The following is a 12,536-nucleotide window of genomic DNA, read 5'->3' as shown; positions in this document are numbered from 1 at the left end:
CACTTTAAAGAAGAAGGTTTTATACTTTGGATGTATTGGGAGCTTGAAGATATTGTTTAATACCGGACTGAGTGTGATTTGTCATCTTCTTAATTCTCAATGGTGGGGTATGGGAATGGTTGTTCTGCTTAGTTTGTAGTATGTTGCTTTTGTTTTTTGACTTATTAAGGTTTCAGTGTTGATGCGCTCTGTTACAAATACGTATCCCTCCGCCATCTCTGTAAACATTCTGGGAACTCTTCCGTGAATCTCTGGCACTGTGCTGATTATTCTGTGTGGAAGGCATTTCTGTAAGAATGCTATTGCATATCCGTGGTATGACTTAGTGTTTGCTGTTTCTGCAGTCTTCGCTCTGTTGATAACTGTTTTTAAGTCGATATTAAGTAGACCTAGACCTGCGGCTTCTAATTCGTGAAAGAGCGTTGTTCTCCTCATCGGTTCATACCGAGAGCTCCAGATGTAGGTGGCCACAGCCTGTGTATCTTGTCTGCCTATTGCCCATGGTACGGGATGTTGTTCACTTTGTACCAGATGCGAGAGGATAAATATATGTTGCATATTCGCGCTTTTCCTCTTACAGATAGTTGTCTTGGGCGCATGGTATTTATTTTCCACGCAACAGCTGCGTGGAGTTCTTTCCACTGTTCTTCATACGTTTCTGGGCTGCCTATTTTTTCTCCCAGAACCGGTAAGTATTCCTAAGCTCTTATGCCTTGAAGAATCTCAGGGTTCTTTTCCCATTTTCCTATTAGCATGCCATGAGATTTATTTAGGTTTACTTTCAGGGCAAAAGCTCTTGCAAAGGCGTCTAGTAATTTCATTGACTCTTCAATGGGTGTTTCCGTCTCTAGGGTTAATGTGATGTCGTCAGTATATGCCAATATTTTTGCTTGGCTCTCCCGTGAATGTTTGTTCCCTTGATTTCTTTGTTGGAGTTGATGGCTCTGATGACTGGTTCTGCAAGGACGAAGAGGGCCATAGAGAGGGGGTCTCTTTGTCTCACTGAGCATTTCATTTTAAAAGATGCGGATAGCTTCCTGTTCACGATTACTTTCTGCATTCTCGTAGAGAGTTTGCAGCCAGTTCCTAAATTTTGGGCCAAATCCCATTTCCTCTACAACTTTGAATATATATACATGGCTTATGGTGTCAAACGCCTTTTCTATATCCAAGCCTAGTAGGACACAGTGTTTGTCAGTCAGACTGTAGTACTCGCATACTGATCTTAAATGAGTAATTGTGTCTGCTATGTTTCTGCCCTTAATTGCACAAGTCTGTGCGGGAGATATTAATTTCTGTAGGTACTTCTGTATTCTATTGGATAGGATTTTTGAGATGATCTTGTAATCGGCGTTTAAAAGAGTTATCCCTCTCCATTGCTTTATGTCTTTTAATTTCTCTGTGTCTAAAGTTTTCGGGATAAGTGTGATGTACCCTGTGCTGAATCTGTCTGGTTTTATTTGTGTTTGGTATATTTCTTGCGTCATTCTCATAAATTTTTGGAAGTAGTGCTTGTAAAATTCGTTTGTAAGACCGTCTTCTCCTGGGGATTTCTTGTCTGGTAAATGCCTTACTGTTTGCCTGAATTCTGCTGCTGTTATCGGGATGTCAAGTTCTTCCGCCTCTTGCTGGGTTATCTTAGGTATGAAGGGGAGGAATTTGTTTCTGTCCCGTTCCTCGCTTTGTTTTTCCGAAAACAGTGTTGCGAAGTATTCGTGAATAGCATGCGGTAGTTCCGCATCTTCTTGAATAATTTTCCCATCGTAGTGTAAACATTCTATTCTCTTTCTTTCGTAATTCCGTTTTTCGAAAATCCAAGCTGTGGATATTTCGCCCTCATCATTTTCTATGGTTCTTAACCGGGAGCGGAGCCATGCTCCTATTTCCTGAAGTTGTTGCGCTATAATTTTTTCTCTTATTAGATTTATTTCTTGTTTAACTTCTGGTTTGGTCCGATCCATGTAGTACAGGTTGGATAGTTTCTTTAGATCTGTCTCTCTTTCTTGGTTTTGTTGGCGTTTTCTTTTAGTGCTAATTTTTATGGCTGCGTTTTTAATTTTTCTTTTGAAGGTTTCCCAGGCTATGATTGGATTGACTATTTTTTCTACGTCTGATATTATATTTTATATTTCTTTGTTGAATTCTTCATCTTTCGTTAAGTTCTGATTAAATTTATACAGTGGGAAATTTCTGTTGACGAATTTTGTTCTTTTTTCCTTGTGAGGGGATTGAAATTCTGCTATTACCATATAGTGATCGCTGAAAGTTACAGGGATATGTTCAACACTGCTCGCTGTGAAGTCTCTGTATTGGGACAGGTAAACCCTGTCGATTCTTGAGGCGTTCCCTGGAGCGAAATGGGTGAACTCCTTTTTTCTTGGATGCAAGAATCTGAAGGCATCTGTTAGCCCGCAATCTACAAAGGTCTTGATGTGTCCTTTCTGTGGCGCTTGTGACCCTTTCTCCTAATCAATGAAGGGCTGTTCCACGAAGTTCATGTCACCTGCAATTACTGCTATGTTCTTCTGTTGCAGATTTTCTTTGATTATCTGCCAAAATGTTGTTTTTTCTTCACGTTTTGTTGGGCTGTACACATTCATTAAGGTTATTATTTTATTGTCGAGATGAATGTCAACTTCTAGGGTTCTGTGCCTGACAGAGACTTCGTGGGACAGCAGTTGCATGTGTGGTGTCTTTTTAATAAGGATAGCTACTCCACCGCTAGAACTACTGCTGGCAGGTTCATTGATTAGGATGTAGTGATGGGCGAGTCTTTTTTCTAGTCGTATTATTGGCTCTGACGCGTGAATTCTTGTTTCCTGCAGCATTACGATGTCTGGCAATTTTTTGTGAATTTCATTGATCAGCAGGTTTTGGCATTCTTTGGTATTTATCCCGTTACAATTTAGGCTCAATAACTCCATTTTGGTTCTGATTTGTTCTGTTACAATTATTCGGGTTGTTTTATGTTTTGCTTCTGGCTCTGGTAGTATTTGGCATGACTTTAATTTTTGTTCTTCGCTGTGTTTTAGGAGCTACGTTTTGTGTTGCTGGCGACTTGCTACTTGTTTGCCCTTGGGATTTCGGATTAGAGGTTATTTGTGACTTATTTGAGGTTTCCTGCTTGTCACCTGTACAGTTCTTTCCACTAATCTCTTCCCTCGGTAATGGCTCAGGGCGACTTTCTGGAATTTCACTTTCTCTGCCCCCCCCCCTCTTATCGTCTGATATAGACATTTCTGGAACAGTGGTTTTGTTGCCTTTTTGTAACGTGAAGTTTTTTTTTTCTTCCCTGTCTGTTGATGAGTTGTTGCTTGCGTTGTTATTCTCCCTATTTTCTTCTTTACCTTTGTTATGCCCATCTGTGTCTTGCACATCCTCTTCTCCGCCTTCCATGTCTGGGGACTCTTCGTTTTGCCTCAATATGGAAGCGTACGTGCTACCCTTGCATTGATCTGCTGCATGACCTATGCAGTTGCACTTTTCACATTTCGGCTCATTGCAGTGTCTGCGTAGATGTCTGATTTTTTTTTTACAGAGGAAGCAGGATGGCGGTCTTCCTGGGACGGCGACTATTCCCATAACCTTTTTCACTCGTATAGTATATGGGATGTCAATTGGACATGAGACCAGTCATCATTCTTAATTGTTGATATGTTTTCCAGAAATTCTATTTTTCCGAATCTTTCAAAGTGGAGAGCAACCAAGTGATTTGGTATGTGGGGTGGCATCCAGTGTATTAAAATTTCTAATTTCCTACATGCATTTCTATTAATAATTTCGTTCATTAATCACTTGGATGTTCCCCATGCTGGCAAATCGTTCTTTAACGGTCAGTTGTTTGAACGGCAGCAGAAAAACATAATTGTATTTTAGATGACCTAAATGCCACACATCACTTCCTTTAACTTTGTTTTCCGTAAGGCTTTTAATTATGTCCTCCTCGGTGTAAGGACCGCATTTTGCGTCACATTTAAGAATAACAGTTTTAGACCAGTCTATTTCGAGTGGTAAGTTTAGCGATTTTAATAGGTCCTGCGAGTTAAAACCTTCAGACCGATTTTCTTGTTCACTATCTGCTTTAGGTTCAAATATCGTTATTTCTATTCATTATGCTATTCATATCACGAGATGGTTGGAACCAAGAGGTACTTACAGTTCCTTCTTGGTTAACCTTCGCATTAGCCTGCGAAGTTACTGTTGATCTTCGGGCTTCCTCTGCGGCCTGTAGCTTGGGGGTCGGCGCAAGGGTCGCGCAGGTCACTAACAATAAGGAGCACTAGAAAACACGTCTGCACACTCTATGAAAACTCAGTGTATAATGCCTGTTCTCTGGCTGGTTAGTGAGATGGAAAAATCGAATTCCCAGATAGATAAATGTTCGGGATTGGAACCCAGAGGACATGTTGTGCGGGTTCGAATCATGTGGGGTAATAGCCTAATGGGATAAAATATTACCCACTATACCATTACAAGTTACGTGATTGTTTTTATATATGGGAATAAGCAAAATTGAAATAGAGGTTAAAATTATATATACCTTAGTTTTGATGTCACAATTTAATTTTTTTGTTTTGTTTTTTAGGTAACATTTGCTATTACTTTGCCTAATAATTAAAAAAAAACTTGCTTGTAAAAAAGATTTTGAAGGACAGCGATTGGTTATTTTGCATTGACCACAATTTACCGGCCCTTTTTATTGGATAACCGATAACTAATGTCAGCTATGCAAAGAGTATCTTTATAACATTACTACTACTACTAGTAGTAGTCTACTACCACTGTTTACAGTGCTACCACTACTAAATTATTAGTATACTAGGGGGTTCCTCCCCCCTGTAGCCTACGCCGTCCAATCCCCCCCCCCCAAGTTACGGGCTGGTAAGTCGGTTCTCTGAGCTGGTTAGCTGGTTATTTTGGATCACCCGCTCGGAGCTTGCTCCACCTTTGCCGCGAGTTGCCTTTCTTGCACTTCTTCCGAGTCGCCTTGTTGTTGCACTAGTTGCTAAGCCTTGAAAACAGCCATTTTTGTTCAATATTAGCTTTGTCTTATATATCTATAAAAATAGTGCAACGTTTAATATTTTTCTATTTAAAAAAAAATGTATTATTTTCCTCAAAATTTTTATATAAAAATAATTACACTACTCACGCCAGATTATTATTTTTATTAATTACTATTAAATATATGTTATATTAAGAAGCCGGACAAAAAACGCGAGACAAAAACGTTACATAGAAAAAACGTATCGAATGGTCAAATCCCTCTGTGTGAAAACATTCCCGAAAGGTACCTGCAATCAAATTTTCCAAGCAAGCATATTGAAATTTCAAAGGACTAATGGAGAACTACATGTAAGAGACTGCCTTGTCTGGAGTCAACAGCAACAAGCTTCGTACTGCTTTCCATCTCGATTATTTTGGCACAAGACTAGCACTTCTGCGTCTAAATCTGCACTGGTATCTGCTGAAGGCTGGGATTCTAACGGCAAGTGGCGGAAACTTTCATACATGTTCCCAAAACAGAAAAAAGGCAACTGTCACAGAGAATGTTACCTAGCTTGCGAGAACTAGAAAGGCGCCTGCTGTCTGGGACAGGAGTTAGAAGCGTCATTTCACTGAAGCTTTTAAAGCGCATCATCGATGTTGTACTGTTCTTGGCAGAACGTCGTCTAGCATTTACTGGTTCATCCCATCGAATTGGTGATTCAAGCAATGGAAACCTTTTAGGACTCACTGACCTGCTTTCCAGATGGAATCCCATCCTTTAGGAACATGTGATAAGTGTAGAGGAGTGAGCAGCTTCAAGTTCATTATTTGTCACCTCACTCACAAAATGAATTTATTGTAGCATGTTCGAATCTTGCGAAACAACCCATCTTGCCTAAGAGGCAATCTGTAAAGTACTTTGCAGTAATAGTAGATTCCACCGCACATTTTTCCCATATTGAGCAAACAACATTTCTTTTGAAATATGTACTTTTAAAAGAAATGCAGTATGAGATTCAAGAAAGATTTCTCAAGTTTGCATGTTGTCGCAACAAAAGAGGGAGGGAAAATTTTTCGGTTGATAAGTGATACCTTGAAAGAACGTGCTATTCTTCTCAATATGAGGAATAGTTTGTTCTTAGAGGAATTGCATTCAACACAAACAAAAATAATAGAACAATGCTCAACAGCAGTTCTTTCACCTTCGTATACACACACAACGTATGTGGAAATGCTGCTGCCAAATGCATATCCGAAGCAATTACCTTTTCCTGAACAATTCAAACTGTGTACCACCTGTTCAAATCCAGTACTAAGGGGTGAGAATTACTACAAAACGCTGTTGGTTGTTCTCTTCATGGTATGTCTGAAATAAGATGGTCAGATCGTGTTGAAAAAAGCTCCAAAGCTTTTTGGAGCTCACTTGCTGGCATTTAATTAGCACTGGAAGACCTCCTGGAACTACACCCCATGTCCAAAAAGAAACCGAACTAAAATAGAAGAAATTAGTGGCACCACCTTTTGTATCTTTTTGTTGTTGAAAGCGGCAACCTCCATTAGTCTTTTGTCAACTGTTTGTGACATTTGTTTCATTAGAAGCCGAGTTATAGTGCCAAGAGTGACAGTGTGTTTTGACGAACGGTCGGAAAATGAGTTTCAAACAGAGAGCTGCGATTGACTTTTGTGTTAAACTTGGTAAACGTTTTACCGAAACGCATCAAATGCTTCAAAAAGAATGCGGTGATGAATACTTATCCCGTACTCAAGTTTACGAGTGGTTTAAGCCAACGTTTCTCAACCTTTCTAAGTCCAAGGACCAGCAAAATGCCTAAAACCCCTGGAAAGCCAGCTAATTTCAGAATGAAGCAAAAGTTGTATATATTCACTGCCCATTTTATCGCAGAGTACTGAAAATAACCTGTTATTTAATGGTCGAGCCTTAATAAAATTAACTAGCTTTACAGCGTTGTATAGCATAGCACAGTTTTAAATTCTGGTGGCATTCCATTGGAGGCTAACGTTTCCCTATGTATGAAACAATATACCCAATTTATATTAATGAGTGTGAAATATTTCTTCTCCACTTGTTCAGGATGGCAAAGTTCTACAAAACAGAATATCATCATGAATATTGTTATCATGCGCATATCTTACGTAGCATATTCATTGCGCATCATTTGTAAATTCAGTAGTCTTGTCTATTTGTAACGCATAATAAGAGCTCTTCTTAACTCTTTCGATTAACTGAGATTCTACGTCACTTGCCATATAAATAATTCTGCGACCAACAGTGTCATTGAAAGAAGAATCAAATCAATATCTTTTAGTAACTTGTTGCTTGCCAAACATTGTTTTTACCACATCTTTTACAGCTGGAAGTAGCAAATTTTCCCCGATAGAATGAGGTTTCCCTGTTTTCGCTATGCGCAAACTTAAGAGATAGAATGCTTTCAGTGCCTTGATATTAATGGAACCCATGGTCCGAAATATATCTTTCCCATGATTTAATGTCCCTAAACGTCGCTGAAAAAAAAACCAATTGGCTTATTTTTCATATCACAATGTTTGGTTTGTAAACGTCGTCGGAGTTTCTCAGGTTTCATGCACTCGTTCGACAACACTTCAAACACAAAACGCATTGAAGTTTCTGTTCACTTTCATCTTCACACCAAGTAAACCCGAATTCCAAATATGAACTGTTATATTTCCTACTGTATTTTTTTCTTTGAACTGCTTGTTTCTTCTACTTTAATAGTATCAGATTTACTCGCCGTCACAACACGTGTATCACAAATAGGGTTAGCATCACCTGTTTCATTTACTTTTCTTTTCAAAGTCCTAGTTCTAAGCCACTTTTCCATTATTAAAAAACGTTTCCGAAAAATATATAAATACTGGGGTTAACTCACAACACACTTTCTCCAAGTATCACTTAGCACTTCTGAAGATCTACTGAGCCTTGGTTGAAGGAGGGAAACTTTCGGTAATAAAAATCAATAAACAACAAGCAATTGGTTGAAATGTGGATGACACATGTTTGTTTCAAATCTGACAAAACAGCAAGGGAAGGTGGAAGAATAAAACTATATTGTTGTTCACTTCACCCCTTTAGCGGCAGAATGACGAACAATAAAAGATGGGTGAAGTGAACCAACAACAATATAGTTTTACTGCTTCGACCTTTGAACATTCTGACGCTATTTGTTGGTTTTTTTGAAGTCTCCATTTGATTTCAATGATTTTTACTTAATTATTCAATTTTAATTTGTTTTGTTTGAATAATTAAAAAATATATTTATTTAATTAATTAATTTAAGTCTGCCTGTGGACCACCTGTCCCATCATCGCGGACCACCTGGTTTAAGCGATTTCAAAGGTCGTGAAATGAGACGCTTGAGGACAACGAAAAGCCGGGCCGTCCAAAAACTGGACTGAGCAAAGTTAACATCCAAAAAGTGCGTGATTTCATGAAAGAAAACCCGAAATCGTCCATGAGATTGATTGAAGATGAATTGGGGATTAAAAAATCAACTGTGCACAACATTTTGATCGAGAGTTTGGGCCTTCGTAAATTGAATTCGCGATTTGTTCCCTACAAGCTGACCGACGACCAAAAAATGTATCGAATTGAACACTGCAAGGACCTCATTAAAACCGCTTGTAAGGACTCAAACTTCCTTGAAATGATCGTTACTGGTGACGAAACGTAGTGTTTTGAGTATGAGCCCGAAACAAAGCGTCAGAGTGCCGAGTGGAGACCCACAAAGAATTCGTTTCACTTGGCCAAACCGTCAATGGTGAGTTTTATCTCGAAGTTTTGAAGTGATTGATAGCGAGAATTCGTCGCGTACGGCATGATTATCGTGATGCAGGCAGCTGGTCACTTTTGCACGATAATGCACTATCTCATCGTTCGAACGTTGAGACTTCTTTCTCTTCCCTGACTTCATTTGCCGATGAAATGAAAGCGATACGACACCACTGAAAACGTTCAAGCGGCAGTAACCACGACCCTTAACAGTATCCCAAAAACCGATATGAAAATTTCATTTAACGAATTAATTGACCATACCAAACGCTGTATCGAAGCTGAAGGAGAGTATATTGATTGAAATAAATGATTTGAATAATTATAATTGGCCTGTCTTTTATTTTCCATCAAAAGTTCGGTTTCGTTTTGGACAGAGGGTGTAAATTTGAAAGTCAAAACAAGAAATGAAGTTTGTGGAGTTTTATTATATGTAACATCTTTTGCCTGTGTGTTAATGTCAGCCGTGTGGTAAAAAACATTAGCTGGCATAGATATTTGCGACAAGCTGGAGACACCACAGTGGATGTTGAATAGCAAACATAGAAACTCTCCTCACATAGCTGACAAAACTTCGAAACAACTGGAAATTCATGCGGAATGAAGTCAAATTGGTTGCGTCAAGTCTAAATATAGAAATAAAACTCGCCCGTAGATGTCATAGAGTTAGGAGCAAGAGGGCAAGGCCGCATGACAACAGCATATCTGATGGTAACTTGGAAGAAATGAATGACACAGATGATACTCCAGAAGAGGCCTACTTCAGAAACTATGTGTGTGTATTTTAAGTTTTGTTAGACAATGTTATAGCAGGATTAACTGTCTGTTTCAATGCTGTTAAGCAGGTGGCAGAAAAATTTTATTTATTGTGGAAATATCTTACCATGTCGGAAAGTGATGTGGAGAGAAAAGTTACCAGATTCATAAATGCACAGTTAAAGCCATTAGATCTGTTGAACTTGTTAACAGAGGGGATTTGATGACCTGTTTCCAAATGTTTACGTTGCTTAAGAATATTATTAACAATTTCAGCAACGGTAATTTCTGGAGAGAGGTCATTTAGCAAACTTAAACTAATTAAGAATTATTTAAGGTCTACAATGTCTCAAGAACTTCTTGTGGATTTGGGCAGGCTAAGTATTGAATAAAAAAATTCCCAAAACAATTAATTTTCCTGCTGTGATTCGAAATTTTTACAAAAAAAAAAAAAAAAAAAAAGGCCAGGAAAGCGCTTTCTTTAAAAGTAAACAGCAAGTTTATTTGGAAGGAGTATAAAATCAAAAATCCTTAAATGCAGAAAATTAACAGAGAACTCCACTCCACCCCTCTCTCATCTTCTATAGCGTTTTTGACTTTACAGTCTACAGTTCATGGCATAAAACCGTAGTAGATAAAAACAGAATGACTAATGGAGCAGGGGCCCAAAAGAAACTTTGTACTCCTGATAATGTTCCTCACAGAGGCCCTGTATATATCCTGGATGAAGTGTAAATATATCAGCTTTTTGTCCTCGCAAAACGTGCTAAGATTGCTTGCTGTGTTGGCAACAGATCTGATATATAACCGAAGCGCACTTTTAATATTGAATTACTGAAATAATCTAGTTGTCAAATCTATTTTTCCTTTTTCATGCTTGGAATTACGGAAATTTTTAAAGAACTTTCGAGATTTATTGAAGATCTTGTCGTATGACAAGTTCAGTAATTAGAACTGTTAATTTTTACACCTATTTGTGTATCATATTATTAATACATGTGTTTTTTTTTATATAAATTTTCATATTTTGAATTAAAGCGCGTCTTAAAGTTAAACCACTCTACGAATTCTTGATTTCATAAATAAGCATTATTGTGAAACTACAAAATGTTGTAGAAGATTTGTTTTATTCCTTTTATTACAAATTATGAAAAATATCTACTCTTGCCTCATAGCGTTAGTTATTTTTGACTGTAATTCTAAATTCAACTATTATTATTGGTAGTATTATTATCATGTTTCAAACGAAATATGACTCGAATATTTTCACTTTCAAACGTTTGAAGTACTTATTGATTATAGTTGTTTAGCAATATCAATAAACAAACACAAAGTACGAAAAAAAATAATAATTCCATACCTTGAAGTCTTTCTTAATACTCACTTTAATTTCTTCTATATACAGCAGACGTACTTGACTTTGACAAGTGTAGCTATCGAGTCAAGGTTATGATAAGACTTTTTTTTTTTTTTTTAACTTTTCTTCTGGAATATTTATTATTTCTTTAGCAATATGATTATTAATGGAATTAATGTCATGGGCTGTGGCACAAAACATTCAAATAGGTATTTCTCATTTTTCATTAATGATTATAACTGCAATAATTAAAATATTGGAAACGGAAACGTTTCTTGTATTGGACTTTGTGTTGGTCAGTAAACTGCGCAGTGATAACAAATGTCATGTAATGTGACGTAACAGTGAATTGACGAATCAGCGTCATTTCGAGTAGTGACCTTTTGACTGACCTTGAAGTGTATTGAAATTAGGAATACGTTACGCAGCCAATGACTTCTGTGGACTAAAATAGGCTAAGCGAGTAAAAAAGTTAACAAATAAATTTACATTGAAATAAATTGATGAAATAATTCTTAAGTTAGTGCTGAATGAAAATGATTTCCCTACTTCAAGAAGCCACTGTAACTTGTTCTGCCAATAGTTTCTCCCTTTTTTTTTTATTAAGTATCGAATCCTAATTTTATTATTATTATTATTATTATTATTATTATTATTATTATTATTATTATTATTATTATTATTAACTGATACCTCTAAGGAGTCCAAGGACTCATCAAGGGAGAGTATTCTACCCAACTCCGCTACACACAGACTTCCCCACTATTTAATTCTCCCACTACACACAACCTACAATCAACGCCATCTACCGCCCATCACCACCAACAACAGTGTTTTTTTTGTCGGTAAATTGCATGTGTTCAGTTTACAACTATTCTTTAAGATATCGTCGTTGTTCAATTAGATCATTAATTATCACCTTGATCTTTGATTTTTATCGCTAGAATTTCAGCTTTATTTTGTCCATAGGTTACTTGACTATCATGAATCAAAGCAATACACACCACTTCAAGATTAGAAGCATTTATTGTAATAAAAAAAAAAAACTAAGCGCGTACAGGTTTATTGAAAAAACAAACTCTAACCATTTTAGTGAAACAATGCCAAGAATTTGCAGAGAGACATCCAGTTAAACTGGAGCAATTTGTTAACTTTCAGAGTGTTATAGTTCACTCTATAGGAATGTCATCCTTTGGACGGAAATTTTCATTCCTGGTGCAGTATAAGAGGAATTTTCATTTTTTATTTTTATTTTAAAGAATTGGTCGTAAACTAAACAGACTATTCACTCAGCAACAATATGGAGCCCAGTGAAGCGAACTCCAATGATGTCACTGTTTTGCGTTGATTAAATACTATCTATCTATCCCAATGGCTTTAACAGGCCTTTAAGGCCCACAACCTTCCAAGCATGCTTGGATTTCGTAACCGAAATACGAGGATAGAATGGTCACTCCTATGCCTCAAGGTATTCTTGGCTGTATCCCTGTGTGTTCACGGGGCCGGTTTGCCTGCTTGCGGGATGAAAAACCCCAGATAAACTGGCGGAAAAAACCCTACTGCCCGCGCCCAAGACCGGCTAACTTGGCTATGGCCGAGGAAGATCCTTCAGCTCCTGACGTCTCC

At 37.6% G+C, this 12,536-nt stretch overlaps 1 protein-coding gene across 1 annotated transcript in view; it reads right to left on the bottom strand.

Moving 5' to 3' along the window:
- Positions 1–11,501, bottom strand: part of LOC150095518 (sn-1-specific diacylglycerol lipase ABHD11-like) — a 43,567-nt gene extending 32,066 nt beyond the window's left edge. The window contains exon 1 of the mRNA XM_090410801.1: positions 11,460–11,501. The gene's annotated coding sequence lies outside the window, so the exon portion shown is untranslated. The remainder of the gene's footprint in view (positions 1–11,459) is intronic.
- Positions 11,502–12,536: the final 1,035 nt, after the last annotated feature.

Source organism: Typopeltis vanoorti, chromosome 20, assembly GCF_054136105.1.
Source record: "Typopeltis vanoorti isolate ZY-2024b chromosome 20, IOZ_Tvanoo_1.0, whole genome shotgun sequence".
Taxonomy (NCBI): domain Eukaryota; kingdom Metazoa; phylum Arthropoda; class Arachnida; order Uropygi; family Thelyphonidae; genus Typopeltis; species Typopeltis vanoorti.
Note: the sequence above shows the minus strand (reverse complement) of the source record. Positions and strands in the feature narration are given on the sequence as shown.